The sequence below is a fragment of the Papio anubis genome, chromosome 3 (assembly GCF_008728515.1).
Source record: "Papio anubis isolate 15944 chromosome 3, Panubis1.0, whole genome shotgun sequence".
Taxonomy (NCBI): domain Eukaryota; kingdom Metazoa; phylum Chordata; class Mammalia; order Primates; family Cercopithecidae; genus Papio; species Papio anubis.
The window spans coordinates 17,559,589-17,587,120 of record NC_044978.1 but is presented as its reverse complement, the minus strand read 5'-3'; the positions used below and the strand labels follow the sequence as shown (position 1 = coordinate 17,587,120).

Here is a 27,532-nt window from a genome sequence, read left to right as displayed (position 1 = left end):
AGCAAACGGCTACAATGCAGATCAAGACAAGATAGGGTGGTTCGTCTCATGGATGCTTGTTGTTGAATCAGGACTTTAGGGTCATGTAGTGTCACCATCATCTCTTTCTTTTGTGATCACTTTTGCCCAGGGTAGACAAGGTTAGCTTTGCTATCACTTTGTATTTGGAATCGATTCAACCTGACTTCCTACAGGGCTTTAAGCTTTGATATTTGAAGTCAAACTTTTGGTATTCAGAAAACCTTTTATCTCATGAAGTTTTCCTATTTAACTGTCTCTACTAGTATAAACATACATACATATTCACCCATACTGTCTCTCACCCACAATTGTATTTGCTTTAAAAAACAAAAACAAAAACAAAAAAACCTAAGTTATACGTGCCCTTTCTCTTCAAAACAAGTTACATGAAGTTGTGGTTGCTGCCGGAACGTCAGGGGAAGGGGAATGAGTACCAGGCAGCACAACGAAAGAAAACTTACTATGTAAAATAATATTCAAGACTTATGCAGTGACATGTAAATAGGAGAAAAATAAAATACAAATAAATACAACTAAGGCTGATTTTAAGATAAATGAACTCAGGTGTAATTACCATTTTCATTAGATACCTAAACATATTTTTACCTGGAATAAGAATCTGAATACAAAATTTTAGTGATGAGAATTTTGTAATTTCTGAATCATATTTTATGTGAAAAGATTTTGAGGATTTCTTTGAAAACAGACATGGTGTTTTTTTTAAAAAAAAAAAAAAAAAAACACACACACACAATAATACAGGGGATCAACAGGAGAAGCAGGTGCTATCCCCAGTCATTATAGTCAACTTAATAAATACTCTGCACACAGACTCCAAAACCTATGAGCATTGATCCAAAAGAAAAATCATTAAGGTGAGGATAGAGGTAGCCATTCTCTTGAAAGCTGCTTCCTTCAGTGCCTGTGGTGTTGGCATAAATAGCTCAAAGCTGTCTGGAATTAATTCTTTTCTAAAGGGACTGCTGAAAAAGACAGGAACATGTGTTCTTGGCAGAAAAACAAAGGGTTTTAAAGTACCTCAGTATTTATCCCACTACAAGCCAACTTAGTGCATTATATTAATATCAAAATTGTACCTCTACAACTGGGGGAGAAGTTTATAGCTGCTGACAAAATTTTCCATACACTTCAATCAGAAGGAAACAAATGAGCTGTGTCTATGTGTATGGTGTGGGTGTATGCACGCATGCACATATTTTGTGTGTCTGTGTACCTGAGTGTATATGAACATGGAACATTTTTTACAGGAATGGGTCCCCTAGCAAAGGAGGCAAGACTTTTAACTTTTATCTTTTGAAGTTATGTAAATTTTTATAATAAATAACATATATCCATCACAAATTATGGATTTCTAAATCAAAGTAAAATTGTATTTCCAAAACAAAATCCAAAATTAATATGCATATTCTAAAATATGTTCATAGTTAAGGAAAACGTTATTTGTTCATGTTGAGAAATACATTTGGCTTACAGAGACCAGGAGGCTTTCTAAAGTTAGAAATCTTTCTTTCTAACTCTACACTTTAACATATTTAGAGATACTTCATGAGAAATATGATATACATATTTAATTTTTCTATTAATATTATAATTAATGTTTGATAATGGTAACTCCAATATATTGCAATAACGTTAGATATTAGAGTCATTCTTATCACACACATATTTTTATAACAGGGTTTTCAATCAAGGGTCAAAGAATCACAATTCAAATAGAAATAATTTAAAGGGCACATTTTATATTTTACATAATTTATTTAGATGAATTAAACATGAAAAGTGTCTTAGTTTATTTAGGTTGCTATAATGAAATTAGTGGAATGGCTTATAAACAACAGACACTTGTCACAGCTCTGGAGGCTGGGAAGTCTAAGATCAAGGCTTCCAGCAGGGTCGATGTCTGGTGAAGTCCCACTTTCCGGGTCATAGATCAGAGATCTTCTGATTGTGTTTTCACAAGTTGGAAAGCGCCTCTTTTATAAGGAGATTAATCTTGTTCACAAGAACTCCACCCTCATGGTCAAACCACTTCTCAAAATCTTCATCTCCAAATATTATAACATTGAGGGTTACGTTTCAACATAAGAATTTTGAGGGAATTTAAACATTCAGTTTAAAGTACAAAAGTAACCATATACAATAGTATAAAGGAAGCCTAAATAATGATTCTTGTCAAACTCATATTGTCCAACTGCTGAACTTTGAAACAAATGACAAGTAGTGCCTTTTCATTAATGATCAAAAGAAAGTTGTTATTTCTGTTTCTTGATCCAAACATTTTGATAATGGGAATTAATTATTACAACTTAAAGTTGAAGAATGTATGTAAGAAACTTCGACTGTCTCAATGTGTCATTCAGATAGGAACTAAGAGATATCCAAACCTTAGTATTCAGCTTTTCTCCTTGTGGGTCCAGACCATTAGAACTAAATGCATGGAAACACATCCAAATGGAAGACAGAATCTCACTTTATTATTTGCTGAATGAGGGGCTTATAACTTATTGTATGGGGTTCTCTGGCAAAATAAAAAGAAAACAAATAAACCACTAAGTAGAGAAAATTTCCCCTGCTTTCCTTCTTCTTATTCTGAGATGGCCAGTTCTTAGAGTAGCCTCCTTTCCCTTTCAGATGTAGGCAGAAAGTGAAATACAAGGGAAGAATTTTAAGAGAGGGTGGGCGTTTGGTTGTATTAAAATTGTGGAATATTCTGGAACTAAAAACTCTCCTAATGCTTCACTGCTGCATATCTCTCTTTCTAACAATTTTCTTGAAGTAAATGGAGCTCTTTTCTTAAAAAGTAGGAAATTTAGAAAAGTACAATTTCACTGTGGTTGTTACACATTTGAAAAATACCAAAATAGGCCTCTTTGGTAAAAATTAGATTGGAGAATGTGACCTGTGCCTAGAAATCAAATTGGGACTTCAATTGTTTCTCCCACCCTTTTCCCAAATCCAAGATACGACGAAGTCCAGAGCAAATCCAAAGTCCGTTTAGTCAACCAGACGTTGTAAATGGGAAAACCTGCTAAACTTTAAGCTGAGCTCTGCCTAAGCAGCTCCTCTGGGGTGGGGTGAATTTAAGAGCCCCATCTGACACATGACAAAGTAGTAACACTCACTGATAGAATGTAATTTTGACAACTTCTGAGTTAATGTGGCACAGTTATCAGGGTTCTTCTTAGCCAGATTGGTCTATAGTTTTAGATTTCACAGAAAGGATCTAAAATTGAATTCTAGCCCACCCAGAGGTTATTAAGCTTGGGGAAAAATGGACACAATGTAATTGAATTCATCAATGATAGTATGAAAAAAGCTGTCAGTTTTTTATGATGAAATATATAGCAGCAAAGCAAATTCAATACTTTGTCTACTGATAAAAGCAGTATTTTGTTCTCTAAAAGAGTATTTGGGAAACCAAGTATTCCAAAATAGTAGAAAAATTGCGGAGTGAAGATATCTATAAACAAAATATGTTTATAAAATCTGCTATTAAGAATAACAGATTAACTTAAAATTCTGCCACTTAACCAAAAAAATGCTTCCGTTTAGCCATTTTATCACATAATATTTATCACTTATATTGTTTCATACTTGAACTTATATTTTCCGCATAACATTGAAGTATGCATTTTATCATTTGACATCATGCTAAAGCATAATTTTATTTTCAAGGAAAGCCTTGAGGATATTATGTAAATAGTTGTATGGCATTCTTTCACATATACAAGTACCGTAATCTATTAAAATATTTACTTTGTTTACCATTTAAGCTGTTAACATTCTTTTTTGCTGCTACAAAGAACTCTCTCCTGAATACTTGTATTTCTATTTTTTCAATTTCAGATCATTTCTTAGAGTACATACAATAAATAAAGTTACTTGGATCAGTCTATGAATATTTTTAGGACTCAATATACAGAATATACAATGTTTTAAAGTTTGTATCAATATGTATTTCCTTCTCTTGTGAAACTGCTAAAATTAAGTATTATCAGGTTTTTAAACCTATGCTAATTCATCAAGCAAAGAAAAAGGATTGTAGAAGTATTTTTAATAATATAGTTATTTAATTATAAATAAAGCATTTTGACATATTTGTTTGCCATTTGTGGTTTATCTTTAGTGAACTGCTTATTGTAGTACTTTGTGTGGTTTATAGAAGTATCTTTTCATATCTATATGCAAAAAAATTATAGACTACATGTATCAATATTTGGCTTATTGTAAATATTCTCCTAGTTGATAGCATTATATTGTATGATGGTTTTATTTTTAAAACATTAAAAATATTTTAAATTATGGTTTTAAAATTAAAATATTTTAATGTTACAATATTTTTAATGAAGTACTTTAATGAAGTAAAATTTTTTCTTCTTTATAGTTTTGGGTTGGACTGTTACTTCAATCTTTAAAAGAATTTATTTTACAAGAACACATAAATTTTGCCTAATGTATATTACTTATTAACTTTAAACATTAATTGTTTTTGGCTGGGCATGGTGGCTTACACCTGTAATTCTAGCACTTTGGAAGGCTGAGGCAGACACATATCTTGAGACCAGTAGTTCGAGATCAAACTGGACAATATGGTAGAAACCCTGTATGTACCAAAAAAAAAAAAAACCAAAAAAAAAATTAGTAGTGGTGCATACATATACTCCCAGCTACTCGAGAAGCTGAGGTGGAAGGATCACTTGAGCCCAGGAGACAGAGGTTGCTGAATATTTAGAAGGTGAGACTAGAAAAAATAGCTTTAAAAAAAAAAGTGTAGGCCAAGCATTTTGGTCTCATGCCTGTGGTCCCTACTACTCAGGAGGCCAAAGCAGGAGGATCACTTGAGCCCAGGAATTCAAAATCAGCCTGGGCACCATAGGGAGAGTTTGTCTCTACAAAAAGTAAAAAATAAAAATTAAGAAAAAAATTAAAAAAAAAAAAAACTGGGTGTGGTGGTGTACTCCTATAGTCCCAGCTACTCCAAAGGTTGAGACGGTAAGATTGCTTGAGCATGGAGGTGAAGGCTGCAGTGAGGAGAGATTTCCCCACTGCACTCCAGCCTGGTGGCACAGATCCTGTCTCAAAAAAAAAATATATATATATATATATATATATCAAGTTTTTATTCATCTGAAATTATACACTATGGGAATGTGAATTGTTCTCTTTGTGTGATCATCTTTCCATTGATTAATGTGGTGTTTTGAACATGATTTATTATGTGGATACACACTTAGAAACATAGCTCTTTCCGGAGATAAATAATCTTTTCCATTTTCTGCACGTTTTTACTTTAGCATTAGTACCAAACTAACTTCATTTGTGTGCTTGTACTCCATGTTATACTACATGGCTATATAAATCACCAACTACACATTTTTGGGGTTTTTTGTTTTTGAGACAGGGCCTCACTCTGAACAATCTGTCACCCAGGCTGAAGTGGTTTTTGTTTTGTTTTGTTTTGTTTTGTTGTAGAGACCAGTGCCCAGGCTGGTCTCAGACTCCTGGGTTCAAGTCATCTTCCTGTCTCCACCTCCCAAGTAGTTGGGACAACAGGTGTGAGCCACCATACCTAACCTACACTTCTTTTTAAAAGCTATTTTTTCTAGTCTCACCTTCTAAATATTCTAAAAGTATTAAAGATAATTTTGATAAATTGATTGAGACCAAATTAAATACATATATAAATTTCGAGAAAAGTAAGATCTCAAAAAATATGAACTTTCTCATCCAGACACAGAATACTTGTCTTCTTTGATTCAATTTTGTTTCCATTCATTTCAACAAAATTTTGCGGTTACCTTGGTTGTATTTTATTTTCACATTGATTTTTTTTCTTACACTTAGGAGTTGTTTTGTGTCTGTGTGTGTGCACGTGCACCTTCATGCGTGCACACCTGCATGTTCTTCTTATCTTTTTTATTCTAGCACATTTTTCTAATTTATTCTCCTGATTTATTTTACATAATCGCCAAATAACATCTATACTTCTTTTCGTATAGTTTGCCACTGCCTATTGCCATCCTGGTTATTTAGAGTCATTCACTTTTCCTCTGATTGAGTAGTTGCTTTTTTATAGTATAATGATCAAATGGCAATCTTACTTCCCTCTTTTTTCTCAGATTTCCAGAGCCTACTTTATTTTTCTGCATGCTTTAACTATATCTTATAAGTCTTCAAAAGGGAACATTTAGAAGACGGTGACTTGAGCATTTGTTTCTGATCATTTCTCTCTTCCAATTTATTATTTTTACATCCCAGCCACTAAAATAATTAAAATTCTCTATTGAGATGTATACAGACATCCTATTGTATCTGAATCTTTGGAGAAGAAGTGTAGGTATCAGGGCATCTTTTGTTGCAATTGAGAGACGATCAAGAAATTAAGTTTTGGAAAGAAGTGTGTCTATCTACCATGCTTGTGCAAGTAAGCAGATTTCTGAGTTGCCTAGAAGATAGATCATCTCCCTGGAGAAGGAATCTTTTGGAAAAAGGAAGGGGGTTTGCTTCTTCTCCCTTGCTCTGTGTTCTCTATGAGAAGGAAGATGTTTGTTCTGATTCAGATAGAATAAGAGGAAGCAGTTGTATTGGTTGAAGCCCCCCTCTCCTGGCTTGCTTCTGGGAGCAGAGAGAGCTCCTGGGACATTTTTAAACAGTGAGGTCCCAGATTTTCAATTCCATTGTCAATGGGTGACTAAAGAAGACATCATATTTCTATCTGCCAAGGGCTATGTGCTCATACTTGACATTACAATATAATTCGAATGGTCGATGGCATCTCATAATGACACAGAGAAATAAAAATAATTGAAAATTTGGAAGAATTCTGTGACTTGAAAGGGAAGAAAGAGTTTAATAACTTGAACAGTTTTCTAATATAAACACATGAATGAGGGCAAGAATGTGAGAAAATGTAAGTAGGAAATATAAGTAAGGAGCTTTAAAGAGATTTAACACAACAAAAAAGATATTTTGGAGCCGAAAAAAAAAAGTCATGATTCTTAGATTTTAAAAATATTTAAATGTGAATTTGTTAAAAATGTCAGGAGTCAGATTATATTTAGATTGCAATACAAAGTGTGATTTTTACTCCTGCTATGTTTATTTGAAGTTCTAGTCAAAAGTCAAACCACTAGTAAGTGGTGGAAGTGACTAAAAAGCACATCTGTCATTGTCATAAGTCCATTTTCTTCTCTATTATATCATCCGAGACTTAAAATCAAAATGAGAGTCAGTTGCCAGTTTTAATGTGAGAGGGAAGGGAAATACGAAGGGCACAGGGCTCCCAGGAAGCCCAGGAGGAGAGGGCTCCACAGAAGACAGTATCGGGAATTTGAATCCAGCTTCGTTTAACTAAAATTTGGCTCAGGTAGGAATAAGTTACTTTTCCTAAAATGGGAAAAGCTCAGTCACAGATAAAATGTTCTTTTTCTCATTTTCTTCTAAGGATATCTAAGTAATTCACCAGGAGAGAAAAAATGTGTTACTTTGTGCCAAATTAATGCCATCTTTTAACCTGAATTACCAAAACAAGGACAAGTCTCAGAGAAAGAGAACATAGTTAAAAATTTAAGACAAAAACAATTCTATAAGTGCAAAATACAATAAAATATTTCTGTATATACATACATATATATGTTTATACATACATATACATATCTGCATATATATGCACACATATATACATATGTACATACATACATGTATATGTGTATTCATTTATTGATAATGCATATGCGTGAAATATGTTAGAAATAATTGTATACTTAATTGCTCTATTTTCCTGTTTCTCTACTTTTACATATAACCAAAAAAATTTTAACATGTTCAGCTGATGATTTATCCTAGTCAATGATCCCCTATATTATCTGAATCTGCATGAAAAATAAAACATTTTATTTCTCTAGGAAGCCAAAATATTTTGGAAAAAAAAAAAAAATGAAAGTTACATATTGTGGTATCAGAATACTTCTTATTGTCTTTTAAAGAAAGACACATAGAACAATTTAATTATAGAGTTGAGGTAGTTTTCTATGTATTCAGGCCCTCCAAACACACCCACTACCATTTCAGGCTGGCATTCAAAACATCACTTAGTCACTACCCAGCATTCCTTTTTGTTTGACTACATAGAAATAACATTTTTCTGCAATGGATGTATCGCTAATATGTATAATGGAACTGACTTATTTTGCAAAGCATTTCAAGGTCTTCCGGTTAATTTGACAGAAACTTACTCCGTTATGTAAATAAAAATTACACCATATTACATGGGCTCTAAGGAAAACGACATATGCAGATTGCTATGCATAGATGCATAGAGCCACCATTAGGAATATGTTTGGCACTAATGTAGGGAAAAAACAACAATCTTTCTAATTAGCCATGAAGAAAATGTGCATACATACTAATATACTGGTAACAGTGATGACCTTAAACCAAGAAATCAGTTATTTTAAAAATTCATACAACTAGAAAAAAATCTTATTTTTTTTCTTTAAAAGACTGTTTGTAATACTAATGGAAGTTTTCAGGTCTTTTTTTCTCTCTCTGTATGCTCTCTCTCTCTCTGTCTCTCTCTCTCTCTCTCTCTTCCTTCATCCTTTTCACCTTCTTTCAATCTGACTAGATAATATTTTAAAAATACATTTGTTTAAAAAAATTCACCCAGTCTCCTCCTCTGGCAAGGGAGAAGGTTGTTTAATGAGGAGAACAGATGCTTCACTCTCTAGTCTCCCAGTAGTTCATGTTGTATTGAGCTCAGTAGCCCTACTCATATATTGCACTTTCGTTCTGTCATTCAAATGTTGCAAAATCCCCTCAAGCTCCTTTATTTGTCTAGTGAAAGAAAAGAACTATTTTGGTCATATCATTTCAAAATGTCTTATTGTCACCTGAAAATCTTGATAAAAGGCATTTGAAATATCCCAGAAAGGCCAAATATGTGCTTGTGTTATTTATTTCAGTTTTTATAATGCTAGAATTTAATTTTTCTCTTAAACTTTGGGCTTTTTTTTCTGTTACCTACCCATTGTATACTAACTTAACTTCTCTAATAAACAAGCTCCATGATTTTAAGTTGTATTGGTTTAGGAGATGGCTTGATTTGTTTTAGACCAAAACACCTGAATTTCCAAACTTGCTGCTTCCAAGGGTATCCACTCCCAACGGTCTCAAACTCACCATCTCTTAAGGACTTAGCATACGCCAACATTGCACTGTAAATGCTTTGGAATCTGTTATTTACCACTCATTCCCTGCTTTTGAGCTTGGTATTTTTACCCACTATTTTTTTTTCGTTTTGAGACAGAGTCTTGCTCTTGCTGTACAAGCTGGAGTGCAATGGCACGACCTCGGCTCACTGCAACCTCTGCCTGCCACGTTCAAATGATTCTCCTGCCTCAGCCCCCTGAGTAGCTGGGACTACAGGTGCACACCACCATGCCCAGCTAATTTTTGTATTTTATTTTAGTAGAGACAGGGTTTTGCCATGTTGGCCAGGGTGGTCTTGAATCCCTGACCTCATGATCTGCCCACCTTGGCCTCCCAAAGTGCTGGGATTACAGGCGTAAGCCACTACGCCTGCCCTCCACATTTTCTAAGTAAGAATACTGAGAGAGAAATTTAATAATGTGTTTAATGTCACATGGTCTAGAAATAGACCAAATACGAATCAAATATCTGTCTCTCCAGTAAACCATTACAAAATACCAACTCACCAAATTTATTGCTATGAAATAAGCTCAATTGTGATAATATTTATATTTTTACAAGACTACTGTTTCTTACTGCCTTACCTTTCCCCAACCCCATGTCCCCAAAACACACACACGTATTTTCTCCCTCCGTAGAAAGTCACATCTCTTAAAAGTAAAGAAATAAAATGAAAGAAGGTTGGTCGTGAATTAAGGGCTATCGATAAATTTTCAAAGCAATAAATAACTATTGTGGCTACATCCAAAATCAGCATTCCAAAACACATTTCAACACAGCATGTCACATTTTTAAAAATGCAATTCTAGGATATAACCACATTTTTCATATGACTGAAATCACATGGCCTTTTGCCCTATGCTCCACGAAGCAGTGATGTGTACAGAGAGGGGAATAATACGTGGCAGTTCTAGACCTCTGAAGCTCCTGCCAAGTTCCCCTATCAGAGAGACTATGAGTAACCCTCCCCTGCCTGGCTTCAGAATTCATCACTCTACCTCCTTTCTGCTTCCTTTGCTACCTGGGAGAAAAGCAATGTAAAATTTAATAAGTCGACTAAAAGTTATTTTCCCCACCATCTGTATGGGTTCTGGCAGTGTGCCTTGCAAAGTACTTTTAGTTACTAGGAGCTACGTAATACCTAAACCCTGCCTACCAGCTGTTGGCACCAGAGTAAGTCTAAGAAGTTCTTGAGCAGCCAAAATTTCCTCTCATTTCCCACTGCTGTGAAGTCCTTTTATGCATCTTAGTGCCTTCCATCCTTGGAAAGCTCTGCAGGGGAAGGACAGTGTAGCTGAATATCTGTGAAGGCTAGTGTAAACACCAGCACTTTGCTTCACTTTCTTCAGTTAGCTTGCCCAAATTCAGAAGGAAAGAGTAGTTTCTCAGTATAATCTTTCACATTCATGTTTCAAAATAATAAGTCTCATCAGCCTCATAAAATTAAAGGCTGCCATAATTAGCCAAAGCATGGCTGATTTGTATTTTTTTCTCATTTAAAGATGTTTATATTTTACATGTTTATAGAATATCACAGATTTTTCCCTAAAACTGAGTTATTTCTAGTTTTTTCTATAATTACTTTTTTAAAAAACCTTTTTTTGGCTTTTTTTTTTGGTTTTGTTTTCTAAATGTATATGACTCTAAACAAAGTGATTTGCAAAACCCTTTGTTGCAATTAAAGAAGACACTCTTTCTGCTTTGTCATTAAAAACAATTGTTTATTGACCCAAAATGACTGCTTAAAGCAGGTCCCATTCCTCAATTCAGTCTGTTCTTTTGAATGCTACGGACAATGAGTAAAGCCATTTAGTGTCTCTCCTGGGTGGTACAAATGCAGTTGTGTTAGCTTTGCTTATACATTGGGCTTTCTAAACTTTATATCTTTTTAATTGTTCTTATTTGGACTCTCTCCAATTTAACAAGACATTTTTAAAATATGTGCTTGAAAAATGCACACGATAATGTTCTCCTGAAAAAACTCCCTTATCCTTTATGTAATACCTCTGCTATACATTCACATATGAGCCGCAATTTGCCTTGTGCCTGAAGCATTACATTGCAAATTTATGTTAAATGAGCGGCCCACTATCCAAATCCTTCTCCTGCAGGATTATTTCATTTTCTTCATTGACTAGTTTATATAATGGTTCTGTCTTTCCAAATAAAGTTACTTTGAAACACATATGACTGATCCAAGTCTATCCCAGGATTTTTGGTGATATCACGTGCTAAATATAAACCCTTGATTCAAATATTGGCCATATTAAATTTTGTAGACATTGTAGTCAGATCATCCAAAAACATCTAGGCTAATTGTATTGCCCTCAATTGATTTTATTTTTTTGTTTTTCTGTTTGTTTCTCTCCTTCATTTGTTTAAAGACAGTGACAACCAAGTCAACATTATGATTATTTGGCCTTTGGTGCCATCTGCCTATACTGCTGCATCAATTTTGACATGAACCATTATAGTTAATGTCTGGAATAGTGTACACTTGAAGTCAGACTCTTTAGAACTTTGAGACAAATTAGTTTTCAAAAGTGTATTCTAGGTCATAGACAATTTTGATTGTACACAAACCTTTCTTGTGTCACACTTTTGAGACGTGGGAGGCAGGGGGAGGTTAGTGGTGCTTTGAATATATGTATAAATTCCAAGAGCAGTGTTCTGACCTAGAATGGGTACGATGTTCAAAAATCCTTAAGATAGGGTTTTTGAAGGCCTAAACTCAAATAGGAAATTGTGGCACATGGAGATGGGATCGTCCCCTCCTTGTCATTCAATTTGGGCACAGTTGATATCACCTCTTTTCAACTTCGGGATCTGGTTAGAAATCAGATGGGTTTATTCTCCTTCCTTGCCACAATAATCAATTTAACAATCCGGAACAAAATATAAAAGTTTGTGCCTTTTCTTCACCTCCAGGAGGTCCCATCAGCATCCATATTTGGCCTATTGATTGTGGCCATGTGAAAAAACAATAATCACTATTTTTCAAGATAAATGTCTCATAAGAAAATAACATGAAAAATTATTTTAGTAAGTTTTATAAATTTTTTTCTAGCAAATCTTCATGCTGTTATGTTAGAAGTAGTCATAAGCACTCCTAGTTCATCAAAAAACACCATTTGAGTTTCATTAGTCAGCAGGCTTGACCATTAAATGTCATTTAAAATATCTTAGAGTTGGTGTTATTTTCAGTCCCACTATATCAGCAGTCCCCAACCTTTCTGGCACCAGGAACTGGTTTCTAGGAAGATGATTTTGATAGGGTGGCGGTTAGGGGGCATAGTTTCAAGATAAAACTGCTTCACCTCAGATTATTAGGCATTAGATTCTCATAAGGAGTGTGCAACCTAGATCCCCCACATGTGCAGTTCACAATAGGGTTTGTGTTCCTACGAGACTCTAATGCCACCACTGATCTGAAAGGAGGCGGAGCTCAGGCCATAATGCTCTCTTGCCACTACTACCTCCTACTGTGCTGCGCATTTCCTAACAGGCCACAGGCTGGAACCTGTCCACAGCCCAGGGGTTGGGGACCCCTGCACTGTATTACTCCAACCTGAAAAATACTTGAAATTCCCAATTCAAATGTAACATCATATGTAGGAAATATATTTTGCTTGCGGTCTTTGTAGGCTTTGACCTCCAGTACTGAACTTTAAAAAAAAGAGACTAATATTTTTTAGAGTAGTTTTAGGTTCACAACAAAATTAAGAGGAAGGTACAGAGATTTCCCACATGCCCTTCTTTCTCCACATATGCGTAACTGTATTAGTCTGTTCTCATGCTGCTATGAAGAAATACCACACTGGCTAATTTATAAAGAAAAGTACTTTAATTGATTCACAGTTCCGCATGGCTGGCGAGGGTCCAGGAAACTTACAACCATGGGGGAAGGCACCTTTTCACAGGGAGGCAGAAGAGAGGATTAGTGTCCAGAAAGGGGGAAGCCTCTTATACAAGCATCAGATCTGGTGAGAACTCACTCACTATCGTGAGAACAGCATGGGGGAAACCGCCCCCATAATTCAGTTATCTCCACCTGGTCCTACCCTTGACACGTGACACAATTCAAGGTGTGATTTGGGTGGGGACACGGAGCCAAACACCAATAACCTCCTTCATTATCAACATCCCCCACAAGATACATTTGTTACAGTTGATGAGCCTACCTTGACACATGATTATCACTTGAAGTCCATAGTTTACATCAGGGTTCACTCGTGATGTTGTGCATTCTATGGGTTTGGATACATAAAAACTGACATATACCCACTATTATAGAATCATACAGAGCACTTTTACTGCCCAAAAAATCCTCAGTACTGTGCCTATTCATATCGCTCTCTACTCCCAACTCCTGGAAGCCACTGATACTTTTACTATCTCCACAGTTTTGCTTTTTCCAGAATGTCATATTTTCCGAATCACATAGTATGTAACTTTTTCAGATTGCCTTCTTTCTCTTAGTAATATGTATTTATATTTCCTCCATGTCTTTTCATGACTTTCTTTGCTTTAGTAAGATAAATCTCAAAGCAGCTAAGTTTCTATTTCTTTGCTTGTGAGGCTGTACTCTAGCTCACGTGTTTACTGAATCTTATAATTATGTCTGACCTGGACTTTATTTATTTATTTATTTATTTTTATTTCCTGCTATGGAGTGGAAGACCTGCTGCTTGACTTCAGGATTCGTGAAGAGCTCATCTGAGTTTTAGTGATACAGGAACTCATCTCAAGATTTCTCTGTAGAATGGCAGAGCCTCAGTCCTCCGGAAACATCTACAGAGAGTGTCACCCTATTGCATCTGAACACTACACTTATCATTTTGACAGAACATGTCATTTGGACCTTTATCATTGCCTAATGACGCTACTAAGACTAGTTTTTTGGGGTTTTTTTCCCAAATGTTTTTGCTCTCTTCTAATCCACTTGCACACTCTTATAAATGTGAACCACTTCTTTCTCCCTAATCTTTACCTATATTTTCAACTGATAACCTGCCTCACACTTCACAGAGAAAAGACAAGCAATTGAATTTGGACTTCTCCCTACCAGGACTACCCATGAAAGTGTGGATAGACCTATCTGCCTGCCTTCCTTCTTACCATAAAGGATGATGTGTCTCAGATTTTAACAGTGGTTAATCCCTCCCCTTTCACCATTGTTCTCAAATTCCACCTTTTCTGCTTAAGGATTTTGCTGTTATGATTAGTCTCTTCCTCTCCCACTTGATCAGTTAGAGCATACATTCTAAACTCTTTCCAACTCTAGTATTTCCTACTTTAAAAGGCAGAATAAAACAAAGAATCATTTTTTTTGCTAGTATACACAATTACAGGGCTCCAGTCTTCTCTACTGGTCCATCTTCCTCTGTCAGAGTTCTAAATATTGAAGTGACACAAAACTTTATTCTCAGCATCTCCCCTCTACTCTCCTCTTTCCTTTACTTTACTTCTTTCTGTTTCTTTCCTATCTGTGTACGCTCTGCTTCAGTGATTTTCTCTAATTCTTTACCTGTAGATCTCCTCTTTACAGAATGACTCTCGAATTTGCAATTATAGCTCAGATTTCCCAGCAGACCACCAGATGTGTATGTAACCATCTACTTGGCCTCTGCACTTGGACATCTAATGAGGAATTCAAACTTAGAGTGGTCAAAGCAGATGTCTTGACGTCCATCCCATCCCGCTCTTATCCCTAGCAAAGTTGTTCAGGCCAAAAGTATAGGAATCATTTTTTAATTTCCATATTTCATAGGTCTATTACCTAAATATCCAACTTTAACTTTCACTGTTACCCACACAATGGGTGAGTTCTATCCTTTGGTGAGTAACAGTCCAATGATCACAACCAAGGAAAATTTAACAAGGAGATTTTATTACTTGTAACAAGTAAGGAGGGCACCCAAGTTAGCTCCTAAAGCAGTGCCTTCCTCACCAAAAGCGAAAACAGAGGTTTCACTGGGCCAATTCGCTGAGTCATTGCAGGTAGAAGGGGAGTAAAGGCAGCAGAAGTGCAGTCACCATTCATGCTTGTTCATACTTTCCATGTACAGAAAATGGTGAATAAGTTCCTCTAGGGTGGGGGTGTTAGTAAGGTAATGCTGAGTTAACCAAAGTGTATCTCCAACTCTGACATCTCTAGATCCAACAGGTTTTTTTGTTCGTTTGTTTTTCTTGGACTGTGCTTCTTCCTGGAACTTTTGAAACTACAAAATCTCAGGATACAATAATTACAAGTGGGCATATTTATACAGTGTGTACCTGAAAACCCAGGGTGGGGGTTACCTCACCAACACCACCTCTGAAACATGTTCTGAAAGTGTCTACTTTTTTTCCTCCTCACTATCCGCACCTTCGCTCGAGTTACCTCTACTACTTTGTCTTCTCTAACAGCTTCTTAATGAACTATAGTAGCTTCCCTGCTTTATATGTTCCAAACATATTCTGTCAGTCTCAGAATGAAATCTAAGCACCATGCTTGCTGCATGATCTGCTTTCTGGCTTCTGTCTGATGTTATCGCATAATGTTCTCTTTCTTAAGTTCTATGTTCTAATATCCATTTTTTAGAAGATGCTGATCTGGTTCTTGCATTCAGGCCTCTGCATTCACTGTTTCCTCTCTCTAAATTAGAATGTTCTTCTTTGCCCTACAAGTCCTGTGAATGTCTATCTCCTCCTTTGAGAGGACTTTCCCCCACTTTAATTCTCAGGACTTCACTTCCTTCAGTCACTCTTTATTCCGTCACTCTAGTTTGTTCTTTTTAACTTAATAGACACCATGTGAATTTGCTTAATAATCTGCCCAGCCCTCTCCTTTGCATTATAAATTCCATTTCGGCAGTGGCTTTGTTAGTCTTCCTCACTCCTGTATGCACAGCAGTTAGTAAAGATACTTTTGTGAAAGAATAAATGAAATTCCTTTACCCCTGAACATATAGACCTCATTGAAGTCTTCTAACTTCATTCCCTAACGTGGATATTTTACAAGGAGCATCTTTTGGCAGACTTTGGTGTCTGCATTCTTGTTCTGACTTTGTTCATTCATCTCTCTTGGCAGCACAAATCAGGGACAAGGAATCCCTCGTCTCCTCCTGTAGAAATGTCAGGTTTGGTTTGGTCATCATCCACAGATTTTTCTTGATTCCGGCACACACAGATGGGCTAATGGGTCTCCTGCAGAGACTCAGCAGAAATTCTCCCTTCCAGCTGGAGACTGAAGAACACTGGCTTAAATGAGGAGAAATCCCTGACAATGTTATCACTAGATAAACTTTTATCCTGAATATGCAATTTTTGTCCTATGTATTGATAACCTAGGTCATTCAAGATGATTATTGTCTGCTATATTCCACCAGCATTCAAGAACAATTCTTCAAACCAGTTAATAGTGGCACTAAAATTCATTCATCCAGCATTCAGCATAGAAGAGATTCTTTAAAATTAACAAATTAATTATAAATATATGTAGTGTGTGTATATATATGTGTGTGTATACATAAATATGTGTATATACGTATAACATATATATATATACACATCCTAAATTTCCTCATACATAGTATCTGACAACATTTGTGTAATTTCTGCCAGAACAAGGAAGCCATAAATGGTGCTACACACCTCATCCACAAAATTCCACTTAGAAGATTTGATATTTGCCTTGAGTTATTTAATCATTCCGTAGTAGTTGAAAATCTACTCTATGGCAGGCACAGTCCTGGGTGCCAGAATCTGATATGAACAGACAAGGAAACACACCTGATTTCCTAGTTGTCTGGGGAAAGGTATAATAGGGAAATAAACCAGTACATTTATATTCATTATGTGATGCTAAGCCTTATGAAGAAAATCAGCTGGGTAAGAAGGTGATAGAAAAAGGGTGAACAGAGAATTGTATTCTCAATGGGTTGCCTCTCTGGCCTCTTTGATAAGGTGGTATAGGAAAATGTGCGCTATGGAGTCATCTTGTGAAGAACATTCCTGGCAGGAGAAATAGTAATGTCTCGTTTTACTATTCTAGAAGTGGTGTGTTCTGAAAACAGAAAGGATGCATTGTGGCTGGAACAAAAGTTGAGATAACAATTTTGTTTTCAAATCATGCTATTGTTCATAGCTGCTTATTGGCATTTCAGATTTGGGAATTTGTAGGTTACTCGATTAGAAAAACATGGGAAATCAAGGACAAGGTTAAACAACAAGAGAAAGAAATTAGGGTTCAATAAACCAAAAACAGAAGAGTGGAAGATGATTTAATAGTGTTATGGTTTGAATGTGTTCCCCAAAAGTTAAGGTGTTGGCAACTTAATCCCTCTGCTTTTATGAATGGATTAATGTCAGTTCTATCCTTATGAATGGATTAATATTAGCTCTACCTTCAAGAATGAATTAATGGATTAATGTCATTGTCACAGGAGTAAGTTTGTTATATAAGTCAGCTCTGTCTGGCTCTCTTTCTCTTGCCTACTTGCCATGTGATCCCTCACACCATGTTATGACACAGCACAAAGGCCTTCACCAGATGCCAGTACTATGGCCTTGGACTTCCCAGTTCCCAGAACTATGAGCTAAATATACTTTTGAAAAAAACAAATTACCCAGTCTGTGATATTCTGTTATAGCAACAGAAAACAAAGTAAGACAAATAGTAAAAAAGATTTCTGTTAATTCATGTTCTAGAAAGAAAAAAATGTACTTCTAAAAGTATATTACTAAAAGCCCTATTTCTGTGATGACGTCTTTACAAAATCATTGACTGAAAAACAAGTTTGATATATGTTTTGCCATGGTGACTATATAATAACATTATTTCACACTATATCCAGGCATATGAGAGGTATAAAGATAAATACTCAAATAAAAAATACTCAGTTAGTTGTGTTGATCCCAGAATCACAGAAACTTATTTATTTATAGAAGGTTTTATTTGTGTAATACATTTTGAAAACAATTGCCTCAGAAGTAAGAGTCAGATCTGATGTGGTGAAGTGAAGACTGACTAATAAAGGTGAAAATTGTACTATGGTAAAAAAAAAATGCTCCAAATGCAATGGCTTAAATATAATGATATATAATTAGACTCAATGACATGAAGTTATCCAGGTGCCAAGTCTAGCATGGGTGAAGTGGATGGTTGAGGGTGGAGGATGGTCAGCTCTCTCATCAGCATGTGGTTTTCAGGGATTGTGCTAGTCCTCAATACCTCTCAGCTGAGCCTCATCAACATTGGACACCAGCATTATTCGTTGCTATGTCCTGAAAGAAGACCTTAGTTATTGTTCACTTCTACACTAATGATAAAGGTGTGCCATTGTTATTAAAACATTATCCTATTAGAACTCCTGTGTCTTACCTTAGCTAGTCTCATGTTCCTTGTACCCTGCAATGTCACGACAACAAAGCTCAAGATCAAGTATGTCAAATTCCCTTCAGCTGTAAAACCCATTTGGTGTTCTGCTTTTCTCATCGGGTTCCACGTTTAGTGTGTTTTGTTTGTTTGTTTGTTTGTTCCTTATTTCTGGCCAGCCCATCAATGCATTTAAGGTAGTGTTTGTTGTGTAAAATTAAATTCAATTGAGAACAAGGAAAAGCTATTTATTCAGAGCTTGCTAGAGCAAGGGAGTCAGCAATAGTCTCTTGCATTTTGGCAGAGACTCAAATGCAGGCAGAAGAGTGGGAAAGCTTTATTATGGAAAAAAGGAAAGACTTCAGGAACGCTCTGATTAAGGACTGTTGGCATAAGAAAACTAAAGGCAGGCTAACTAGAAGTAGGGTATGCTATGGGACTGGATAGGAATGCATATTTGGGCTTTCTCTGCTTGGGCTTAAGGAAGTTATCTGTTAATAAGTCTTCTCATTTGGGATCAATTGTTACAGAAGTTTTTGCTTGGCTTCCAGGATGGTTACTAGAGATAGCACTCTGACTTCTACAAGTCTGTTTTGTAACTGGCTGGCTCCCTAGGCTGTTTATTGTAGATAAGGGGTTTCTTGGGCAGGTTGCTGCAGAGTGTGGGTCAGATCCACGTATTATACTTCCCCTACTCCCCACTTCACATGGTAAATTATAGTCCTTCATAAGGTCTGAGAAGCCCGACGTGATCTTATTTCTGCCTAGCTGTTTGTATATTGTCTCTCACTAGTTTATTGATTTTTTTTTTCTTTTAACCAATATTTTTAACTCTTCACAGTAGATGGTTTGCTCAGGGAATCTATATCAAATCTTTAGTGACTAAGGTTTGGTACTTATGTTTTTTTTTCTACTTATCTTTTTAATACTGCTTTCTTTAAATTTTCTCCCAAGTGATTTCATGCAGTTTTATATCTTCATATGCATTCTTTAAGCTGATGACTCAAAATTACAACTTCACATAACACCTCACCTTGAACTAAACATGTAAAAGATAACACATTACTTGACGTCTTTACTTGAATATCTAGAAGGCATCTCAAACTTCTATGATTTCACAGAAATATTCAGATCTACCTCACAATGTACTGTCCACTCCCAAACCATATGCTTCCCAGTAAATGACACTTCTGTTGACTTTGTTGTTCAGGCTAAAATTTAGGGTCCTTGATTCTTCTTGCCTATATCCAGTAACTCCTATCAGATTTTTCTCCAAAATATATTTCATACTTTAGCAAATCTCAACATTTCTGTCACTAACGTATTAGCCCGAGCCTGTATAATTTTCTGACTACTGGTAGCCTCCAAAATGACCTGCCTTTCTTTGTTCTTTTTCCTATGTGGTCTATCTTTTATACAGCATAGGGGATTTCATTTTCTTCCTCAAACGATAGAATATCAACTTTTTGAATTCCCATTTCACATGATAAATCCTGATCCTCCATATGGCCTACAAGACTCAACGTGATCTTACACCTGCCTAATTCTCGCTTATTGATTCTCCTCTCCCCTTTTTGTTTTTCACAGTATACAATTCTTAACATTAGACTAATGATTTCTGCCTCAGTAACATGGAACCTGCTGTTTCTTTTGCTTGAAGTCATCTTTTTCCAGATTTTCACAAAGCTACTAACGTTTCATCTTTAGGTTTATACTTAAATATCATCTTTTCATAGAGGACTTTCCCAGCTATAAGAGACTCACATTCTCTACCACATTGCTGTATTAAATATTGATAATAAAAGCTCTTGCAAGCCCTTGAAATGATGTCTCCCCTATATATAAGGTCCTCGAAATCATTAAACCATTTTTCTGATTCATTAACACAGGTATAGTTCTAAGAACAGTACCAGGCATATGGCAGATACTGAATACATATTTGTTGATTGATTAGAAGAAACTACGGCTGGAGTTGTGCTATAAAAATCAAATGGTGAAAGAGAAGCAGTATTCAGGTTTTTTGGAATATGGAAGAGTGGGGTACCTTCTGGAGATAACAGCTGGCTGCTATGATTTTGATTGCCCGTAAAACATTCATGGGTCAACAGGGAAAAAGAGATTCCTATAAACACCTCCTTCCCTCTAGAATTTTACCTGGGGAAATAAACAAAGGTCAAGGGATTTTGACTGATTCTGCCATTGACTAGATGTTCTGAAGCAGTGGTAATTAATTAAGGAACTAAAACTTAAGTACAGGATAATCCATTGCCTGAAGCTAGAGACAGCAGCAGGGATGGAGATTGCTGAGAAGCACTACAGTTCTCAACTACAACGCTTGTTTAAAGAGTGCTACCATTTGGCTGAGGACTAAGCTCTTTGAGGGGACAATAACTACTGGGGACAGGGAGGGATTCTGTAAGTCAAAGCAATTGCCTACAAAATCAGGTCTTACGTTAAGGAGGCGGCTTTGATGTAATTGTGATAGCACTGATCTTGACATCCAGAGATCAGATTCAGTCTCAAGTTACCACTTCTTCAGTAAGTTAGATCTTTAACTTCCCCTCGTCTCTACTCCCTCACCTGTAGAACTGGCATAGTAACAACTGTTTCATAGGTTATTGTGACTAATCTCAATAATGTGGAAGTGTTTAAGAACCACAAAACAATTATACAAATTTTAGGAATAAGCCCTAAATATTTTTATATTCCTCCTGCAAATAAGATGTTTGTTGATAACTGATTGTAGATTACATTGACATGAAGAAAAATTTAGCTTTCTTAACAATGTTCGTTCTTAATCCTATATTCTCCATCCCACTTTATCATATAAAAATCAGGTATCATTGAGTATTCCAATCAAAAATGTTAAACCTGCATCAAAAGGTGATTCCATTACCTTGTTAAAGCATAAAACCTTGTGGGGAGAAGGAATTGATGAAGCAAAACAAACAAAAAAAAACAAAACATTTGAGTTATTTGAAGCAATTCAGTGACATCTCATGTCACAATGTCAAGAGTGTGGTTCACAATTGACATCCGCAATTGCCTTTGTCTGTGGGATCTTCTTTAAACTGTGGTCAGTCAAATGCATAATTTATAAACTTTTTTTTTTTAAACATTTGTTGCAGATGTTCATATAGACTATGACAAAATATAGGCTCAGAAAAATCAAATCATGGATCCAGGCACTGTGCAATTGCCTGGGGATAGTGTCCTGAGAAAAACAGGCACTGTCCCTACCCTTCTTATAAAAGTGTACAACACAATATGGAAAACAGGGCTTTAATTAAGCAAACAGCATTTTCAAATTACAAAAACGAGACTATCACTTGGGGCAAATGCACCAAATAAGAAGCTATTTCTTAAAATCAGGTGTACTAAGGAGATGTTTTCTTGATTGAGAAGATTCGGGAGCAGTTTTACCTTGCATGCTAACTTTTAAAATATGCTAAGGATTCTAACTTTTAACCTGTGTAATGGTACTTCTGAAAACTTGCTTTTCCATTTTTAGTACGTACCATTTTGTTTATAACAATAATGTTCATATTACAGACAATCCTGCATGTTTTCTATTCTCTTTCACTATCAATTATTACAGGAATTTCAATTAGCTTTGGCATTTTAGGAACATTAGGTATTGTTATTTTCTAATCACCATGTTATAATTCTATAATGTTTATGTTTAGAAAATCTTATATTTATTATTTCATTTATTTTTTCTGTGACTTATGGGCAACATTTCAAATAAGGTATGAGCTACCTATCCGTCTAAATTCTAATTTTCCTTTTTAAATATTACAGGATTTTTCTGTTTGTTTGTTTTTGGTTTGAAGTTCTTTCTTTCTTTTTTCTTACAAACACATTTTCAAGCCCAACAGGCATCTTAAAGGAGAAAAATGTTCTGGTAAAGTTTGCCGATAGTTTCTAAAACACTCAAAATAGTCATGGCATCTCCCTTCTGCTCTAACACCCTGCCAGAAATGAGAGAGAAAGAGAGAGACTGAGAGAAAAAGAAATAGAGAGAGCAGTCACTGTGTTAGAAAAGTGGACAATCATACAGAAAATATAGAAGTCACTACACTGAGCAAGCTAATTATCCTTAAAATATTTTTTTCCTAGTGAGTAATGAATACTTTAAACATATATTATGTGTCCTTAAATTTCTGAGATAGTTTACATTGTAGTATATTGCATACAACTCTTTAGTCTATTCACACAGATTATTTAGTTTGGCTTAATTAATTGGGCTCTCTTGCAGAGAGCATGTTTGGTATAGAGAAAAATTCCTTTGGGTAAAAATGAACCTTTGTAAGTGACATGCACCAGGTTGTGTGTTTTTCCTCTAATAGCACCACCATTTTGGGAATTGACCTAGATGCCCAAGAAAGTCCTCATTATTGAGAATTTATGTTTCTCTGGTGGCTTTCATTTGCTAAATTAGCTTCTGCTGCATATTAAACATAGATAGCTAATGTCACTTTATTGCTGCTGATCCTATTCAGCATCTATTTTCACAGAATGAAATCTACATAATTAGAAAATAGCATGACTTCTGCATCTAGCACATCAGGAGGGTAAAGATGTTGTACTCTTGCTTTCATTTCATATGCCAACCTTCATAATACTGATGTGATAATAACATTCTTTCAATTTTATAATGGTAATAGGTATACTGAATTGTCTTGCTGGAAGTACAAATGAAACAAAGGGAAGATATGAATTTATTCAGACAAGAAAAACATAAGATTCAAGTTAACTATCAAATAAAATGTTGAAAAAAATTTGTATTGCAGAAAATCACCACATCTGTACTGTCACTAAAAATAATTGCAAGACATGTGAGACAGATAACATGCTTCTTATAAACCAGTCCACAAACTACTCAAATTCTTGCTATGTATTTCATATTCATATATTTTCCCATTATTCATTTCTGTCCCATTTAAATAAAGCTCATGAAAATATTTTAAGGTATATTCCTAAAATCTCTCCATAATATCTCTGTTATTTGAGAAAATATCACATTTTACATATTATATTGTTGAGACATTACAACATAAGGCCAGTTATATGGTTTGGATTTGTGTCCCCACCAAAATCTCATGTGGAATTGGAGGAGGGACCTGATGGGAGGTGATTTGATTATGAGGGCAAATTCCTATTCTCATGATAGTGACTGAGTTCTCACAAGATGGTTTAAAAGTGTATAGCACTTCCCCCTTTGCTTTCTCTCTTCTGCCACCATGTGAAGAAGGTGCCTACTTCCCTTTGCCTTCTGCCATGATTGTAAGTTTCCTAAGGCTTCCCAGTCATGCTTCCTGTTAAACCTAAGGAACTGTGAGTCAATTAAACCTCTGTTCTTCATAAATTACTAGTCTCTGGTGGTTCTTTATAAAATGTAAAAATGGACAAATACAGAAAATTGGTACTAGGAAAGTGGGGTGTTTCTATAAAGATACCTGAAAATGTGGAAGTGGCTTTGGAACTGGGTAACGGGCACAGATTGGAACAGTGTGGATGCCTCAGAAGAAGACAGGAAGATATAGAAAAGCTTGGCACATTCTAGAAAATTGTTGTATGATTTTGACAAAAATGCTGCTAGTGATATGGACAGTGAAGTAAAAGTTGAGGTGAACTCAGATGGAAATGAGGAACTTACTGGGAACTGGAGTAAAGGTCACTTTTCCTATGCTAGCAAAGAGACTGGCAGCATTTTACCCCTTCCCTAGAGATCTTTGGAAATTTCAACTAGAGAGAGATGATTTAGGGTATTTAACAGAAGAAATTTCTAAGCAGCAAAGCATTCAAGAGGTGACCCAGCTGTTTCTAAAAGAGTACATTTATATGTGTGAACAAAGAGATTATTTGAAACTGGAACTTATATTTAAAAGGGAAACAGAGCATAAAAGTTTGGAAAAATTGAACCTAGTCATATGGTAGAAAAGAAAAATCTATCTTCTGGGGAGAAATTCAAGCCTGCTGTAGAAATTTGCATAAGTAAAGAAGAGTCAAATGTTAATAGCCCAGAGAAAGGGAAACATCTCTCTAGGTCATTTCAGAGACCTTTATGGCAGCCCCTCTCATGACAGGCCTGGAGACCTAGGAGGAAAAAAATTGTGTTATGGACCAGGTCCAGGGCTCAGCTGGTTTGTGCAACCTCAGCACAGGGTGCCCTGCATCTCAGCTGCTCTAGCTCCCATGACTAAAAGGGATCAAGGTGCAGCTCGGGCCATGGCTTCAGAGGGTTCAAGCCCCAAACTTTGGTGGCTTCTATGTGGTGCTGGGTCTGTGGGTGCACAAAAGGCCAGAGTTGACGTTTGAGAACCTCCACCTAGATTTCAGAGGATGTAAGGAAATGCTTGGTTGTCCAGGCAGAAGTCTGCTTCAAGGGTGGAGTCCTCATGGAGAACCTCTACTAGGGCAGTGCCGAGGGGAAATGTGGAAGTGATTGGAACATGGGGGCATATTTCCCTCTTGCAATTCTCGTGATAGTGAGTTCTTATGAGATGTGATGGTTTAAAAGTGTATGGCACGCCCTGCTTTGCTCACTCTGTCTCCTGTCACCATGTGAGGAAGGTGCTTGCTTTTCCTTCCCCTTCTGCTATGATTGTAAGTTTCCTGAGGCCTCCTTGTCATGCTGTTACACCTGTGGAACTGTGAGTCAATTAAATCTTTTTTTTCATAAATTACAGTCTCAGGTACTATTTAATAGTAGTGTGAAAACAGACTAATACAGCTAGAATTTAATTTATTGATATGTATGTTGGTAGCTAGTAAATTAAATTCAACCAGCCATTATCAGGTATTACAGATATACATGGATGTATCTTAGATATTGAAAGTGAAGTAAAAATTAAAAGGCTGCTTCAAGTTGATTAGAGTAAACTTGAGAAGCCTGATATGTAGAACTAGTATTTTAATATGGCACTCTCTTGGAATAGCTATATATATATAGCTATATAGTAATATATATAATATAGTCAATGTTGATTCATGGTCACTTTCTTGTCTTTGAGGGAAAAGGGTGTATTCATATCTTTTCATAGGGAACTGAACATTTCCAATTTTGAGTGCATTTTATATTGAATCTTTAGAATGTTTTGATACAGAAATCTAAATTTTAAAAAACTGTATAAAACAAATGAGGTTTTATTCAATCACACATTTATTGAAAAGATGCCTTCCTCAAATTCATTTATCATAATAAGGCAAACAAGATTGTATTACTGCTTAACAGTATTATTGCTGGTTTTGAGAGTTCTCATCTGCAAATATATATTTATACACACATGTGTACATGTAAATATATAACCATACATATTCAAATATGCATCTCTATTTATGTTTTTATCTATATCCAAGTCCATATCTATATCACTAGCTATATCACCATCTATATCTGATTATATATCTATAGAAAATAAGATTCTGCTGGTAGTAAAGTTTATACTCACTTTGTTCACTGAACAATATGTCATAGGTTTTTCTTTTGTCATTAGATCAGCAAAATGTATATGTATCTGTGAGAAAAATATATTATAGATATGTAGATTTGGATAATCATTTTATTAGTTTTATAGTATTTCCTGGTGTGGCATTTCATACTTATTTAACCAAGCCTGTATTGTTGATTTTGTAGCTTATTTTAGACACTTTACTATTATATACAATGCCTTTATGTGTATCTTTGATTAACTGACTTATTATTTTCTGAGTTCTCTTTCTGTAATTTTGATTTATTGATCAATCATAAAATATGCACATTTAAAATGGTTCCACATAGTACTCAATTATCTCCAGAAATGCTGTACCAGTTTACACTATTACCACAATTTTACGATAAATATTATCATTATAACTAAAATTTTGCCACTCTAATAAGTTAAATCTTGGTAGCCCTTTATTGTTTTCATTTCCCTTTTCTTAGTAGCACCACTTTTGATTTGAATAATGGCTTTTCTACTCAAGTTCTTATGTGTATTTGGACTCGAATTAAATGAATTTCTCATTTTTCTACTGAAATAATTACTAATTCTTTTAATTGTGATAACTTTTACTGTAAGAGATATGTACCTACTGTGTATCATGAACGCAACACCTTTTTTTTTTTTTTTTTTACAAAATTTTGTTCTCTTTAACTTTTTTAAAAAAATTTGATTGATACTAGTTTTCTCATGGAAACAATGTTTATGTGGTTCAATCTAGCCTTTTTTCTTCATGATTTCTAATCTTAGTATCATACTTAGAAACATCTTTGTACCTAATATAGATTATAGACTTATATTTTATGTATGATTTTCACATGTTTTACCATAAAATACCTATAACACTTTCCTTTTAGGCATGACTTTTTCCCCAATAGCTCACCAACAGTGCTAACATAAGTTCTCAAATTAAGCTTCCCCTCCACAGATTTGAAGTGCCACATTTACTTATTTACTTATTTCTTATTTTAATTTTTTCTTAGAGACAAGGTACTTGCTTTGTTGCCCTTGCTTGAGTGCAGTAGCAATATCGTAACTCACTGCAGTTTTAAACTCCTGGGCTCAAGCAATCCTCCCACCTCAGCCTCCTGAGTAGTTAAAACTACAGGCACATGGTACTACATTTAGCTATTTTTTAAATTTTTTTGTTGAGTCGAGGTGTCTGTATATTTCCCAGGCCCATCTTGAACATCTAGCCTCACACAATTCTCTCACCTCATCTCCTGAAATGCTGCAATTACAGGCATAAGCCACTGTGCCTGACCTGAAATGCCACATTTTTGATTACTAGGTTTACATATATACATATGTGTTAGCAGGTATATAAATTATATGACTATTTTAGAAATAATTCAAACAAATAAAGTGCAACAAAAATTTATAAATAGACCTATATATGTGTGTATACAAAATATTTAAATATTAATACACAATTATA

At 35.4% G+C, this 27,532-nt stretch overlaps 1 protein-coding gene across 2 annotated transcripts in view; it reads left to right on the top strand.

The window, feature by feature from the left end:
* GALNTL6 (polypeptide N-acetylgalactosaminyltransferase like 6) overlaps window positions 1–27,532 on the top strand; it is a 1,207,198-nt gene that overhangs the window by 225,093 nt on the left and 954,573 nt on the right. The gene's annotated exons all lie outside the window — the stretch shown is intronic.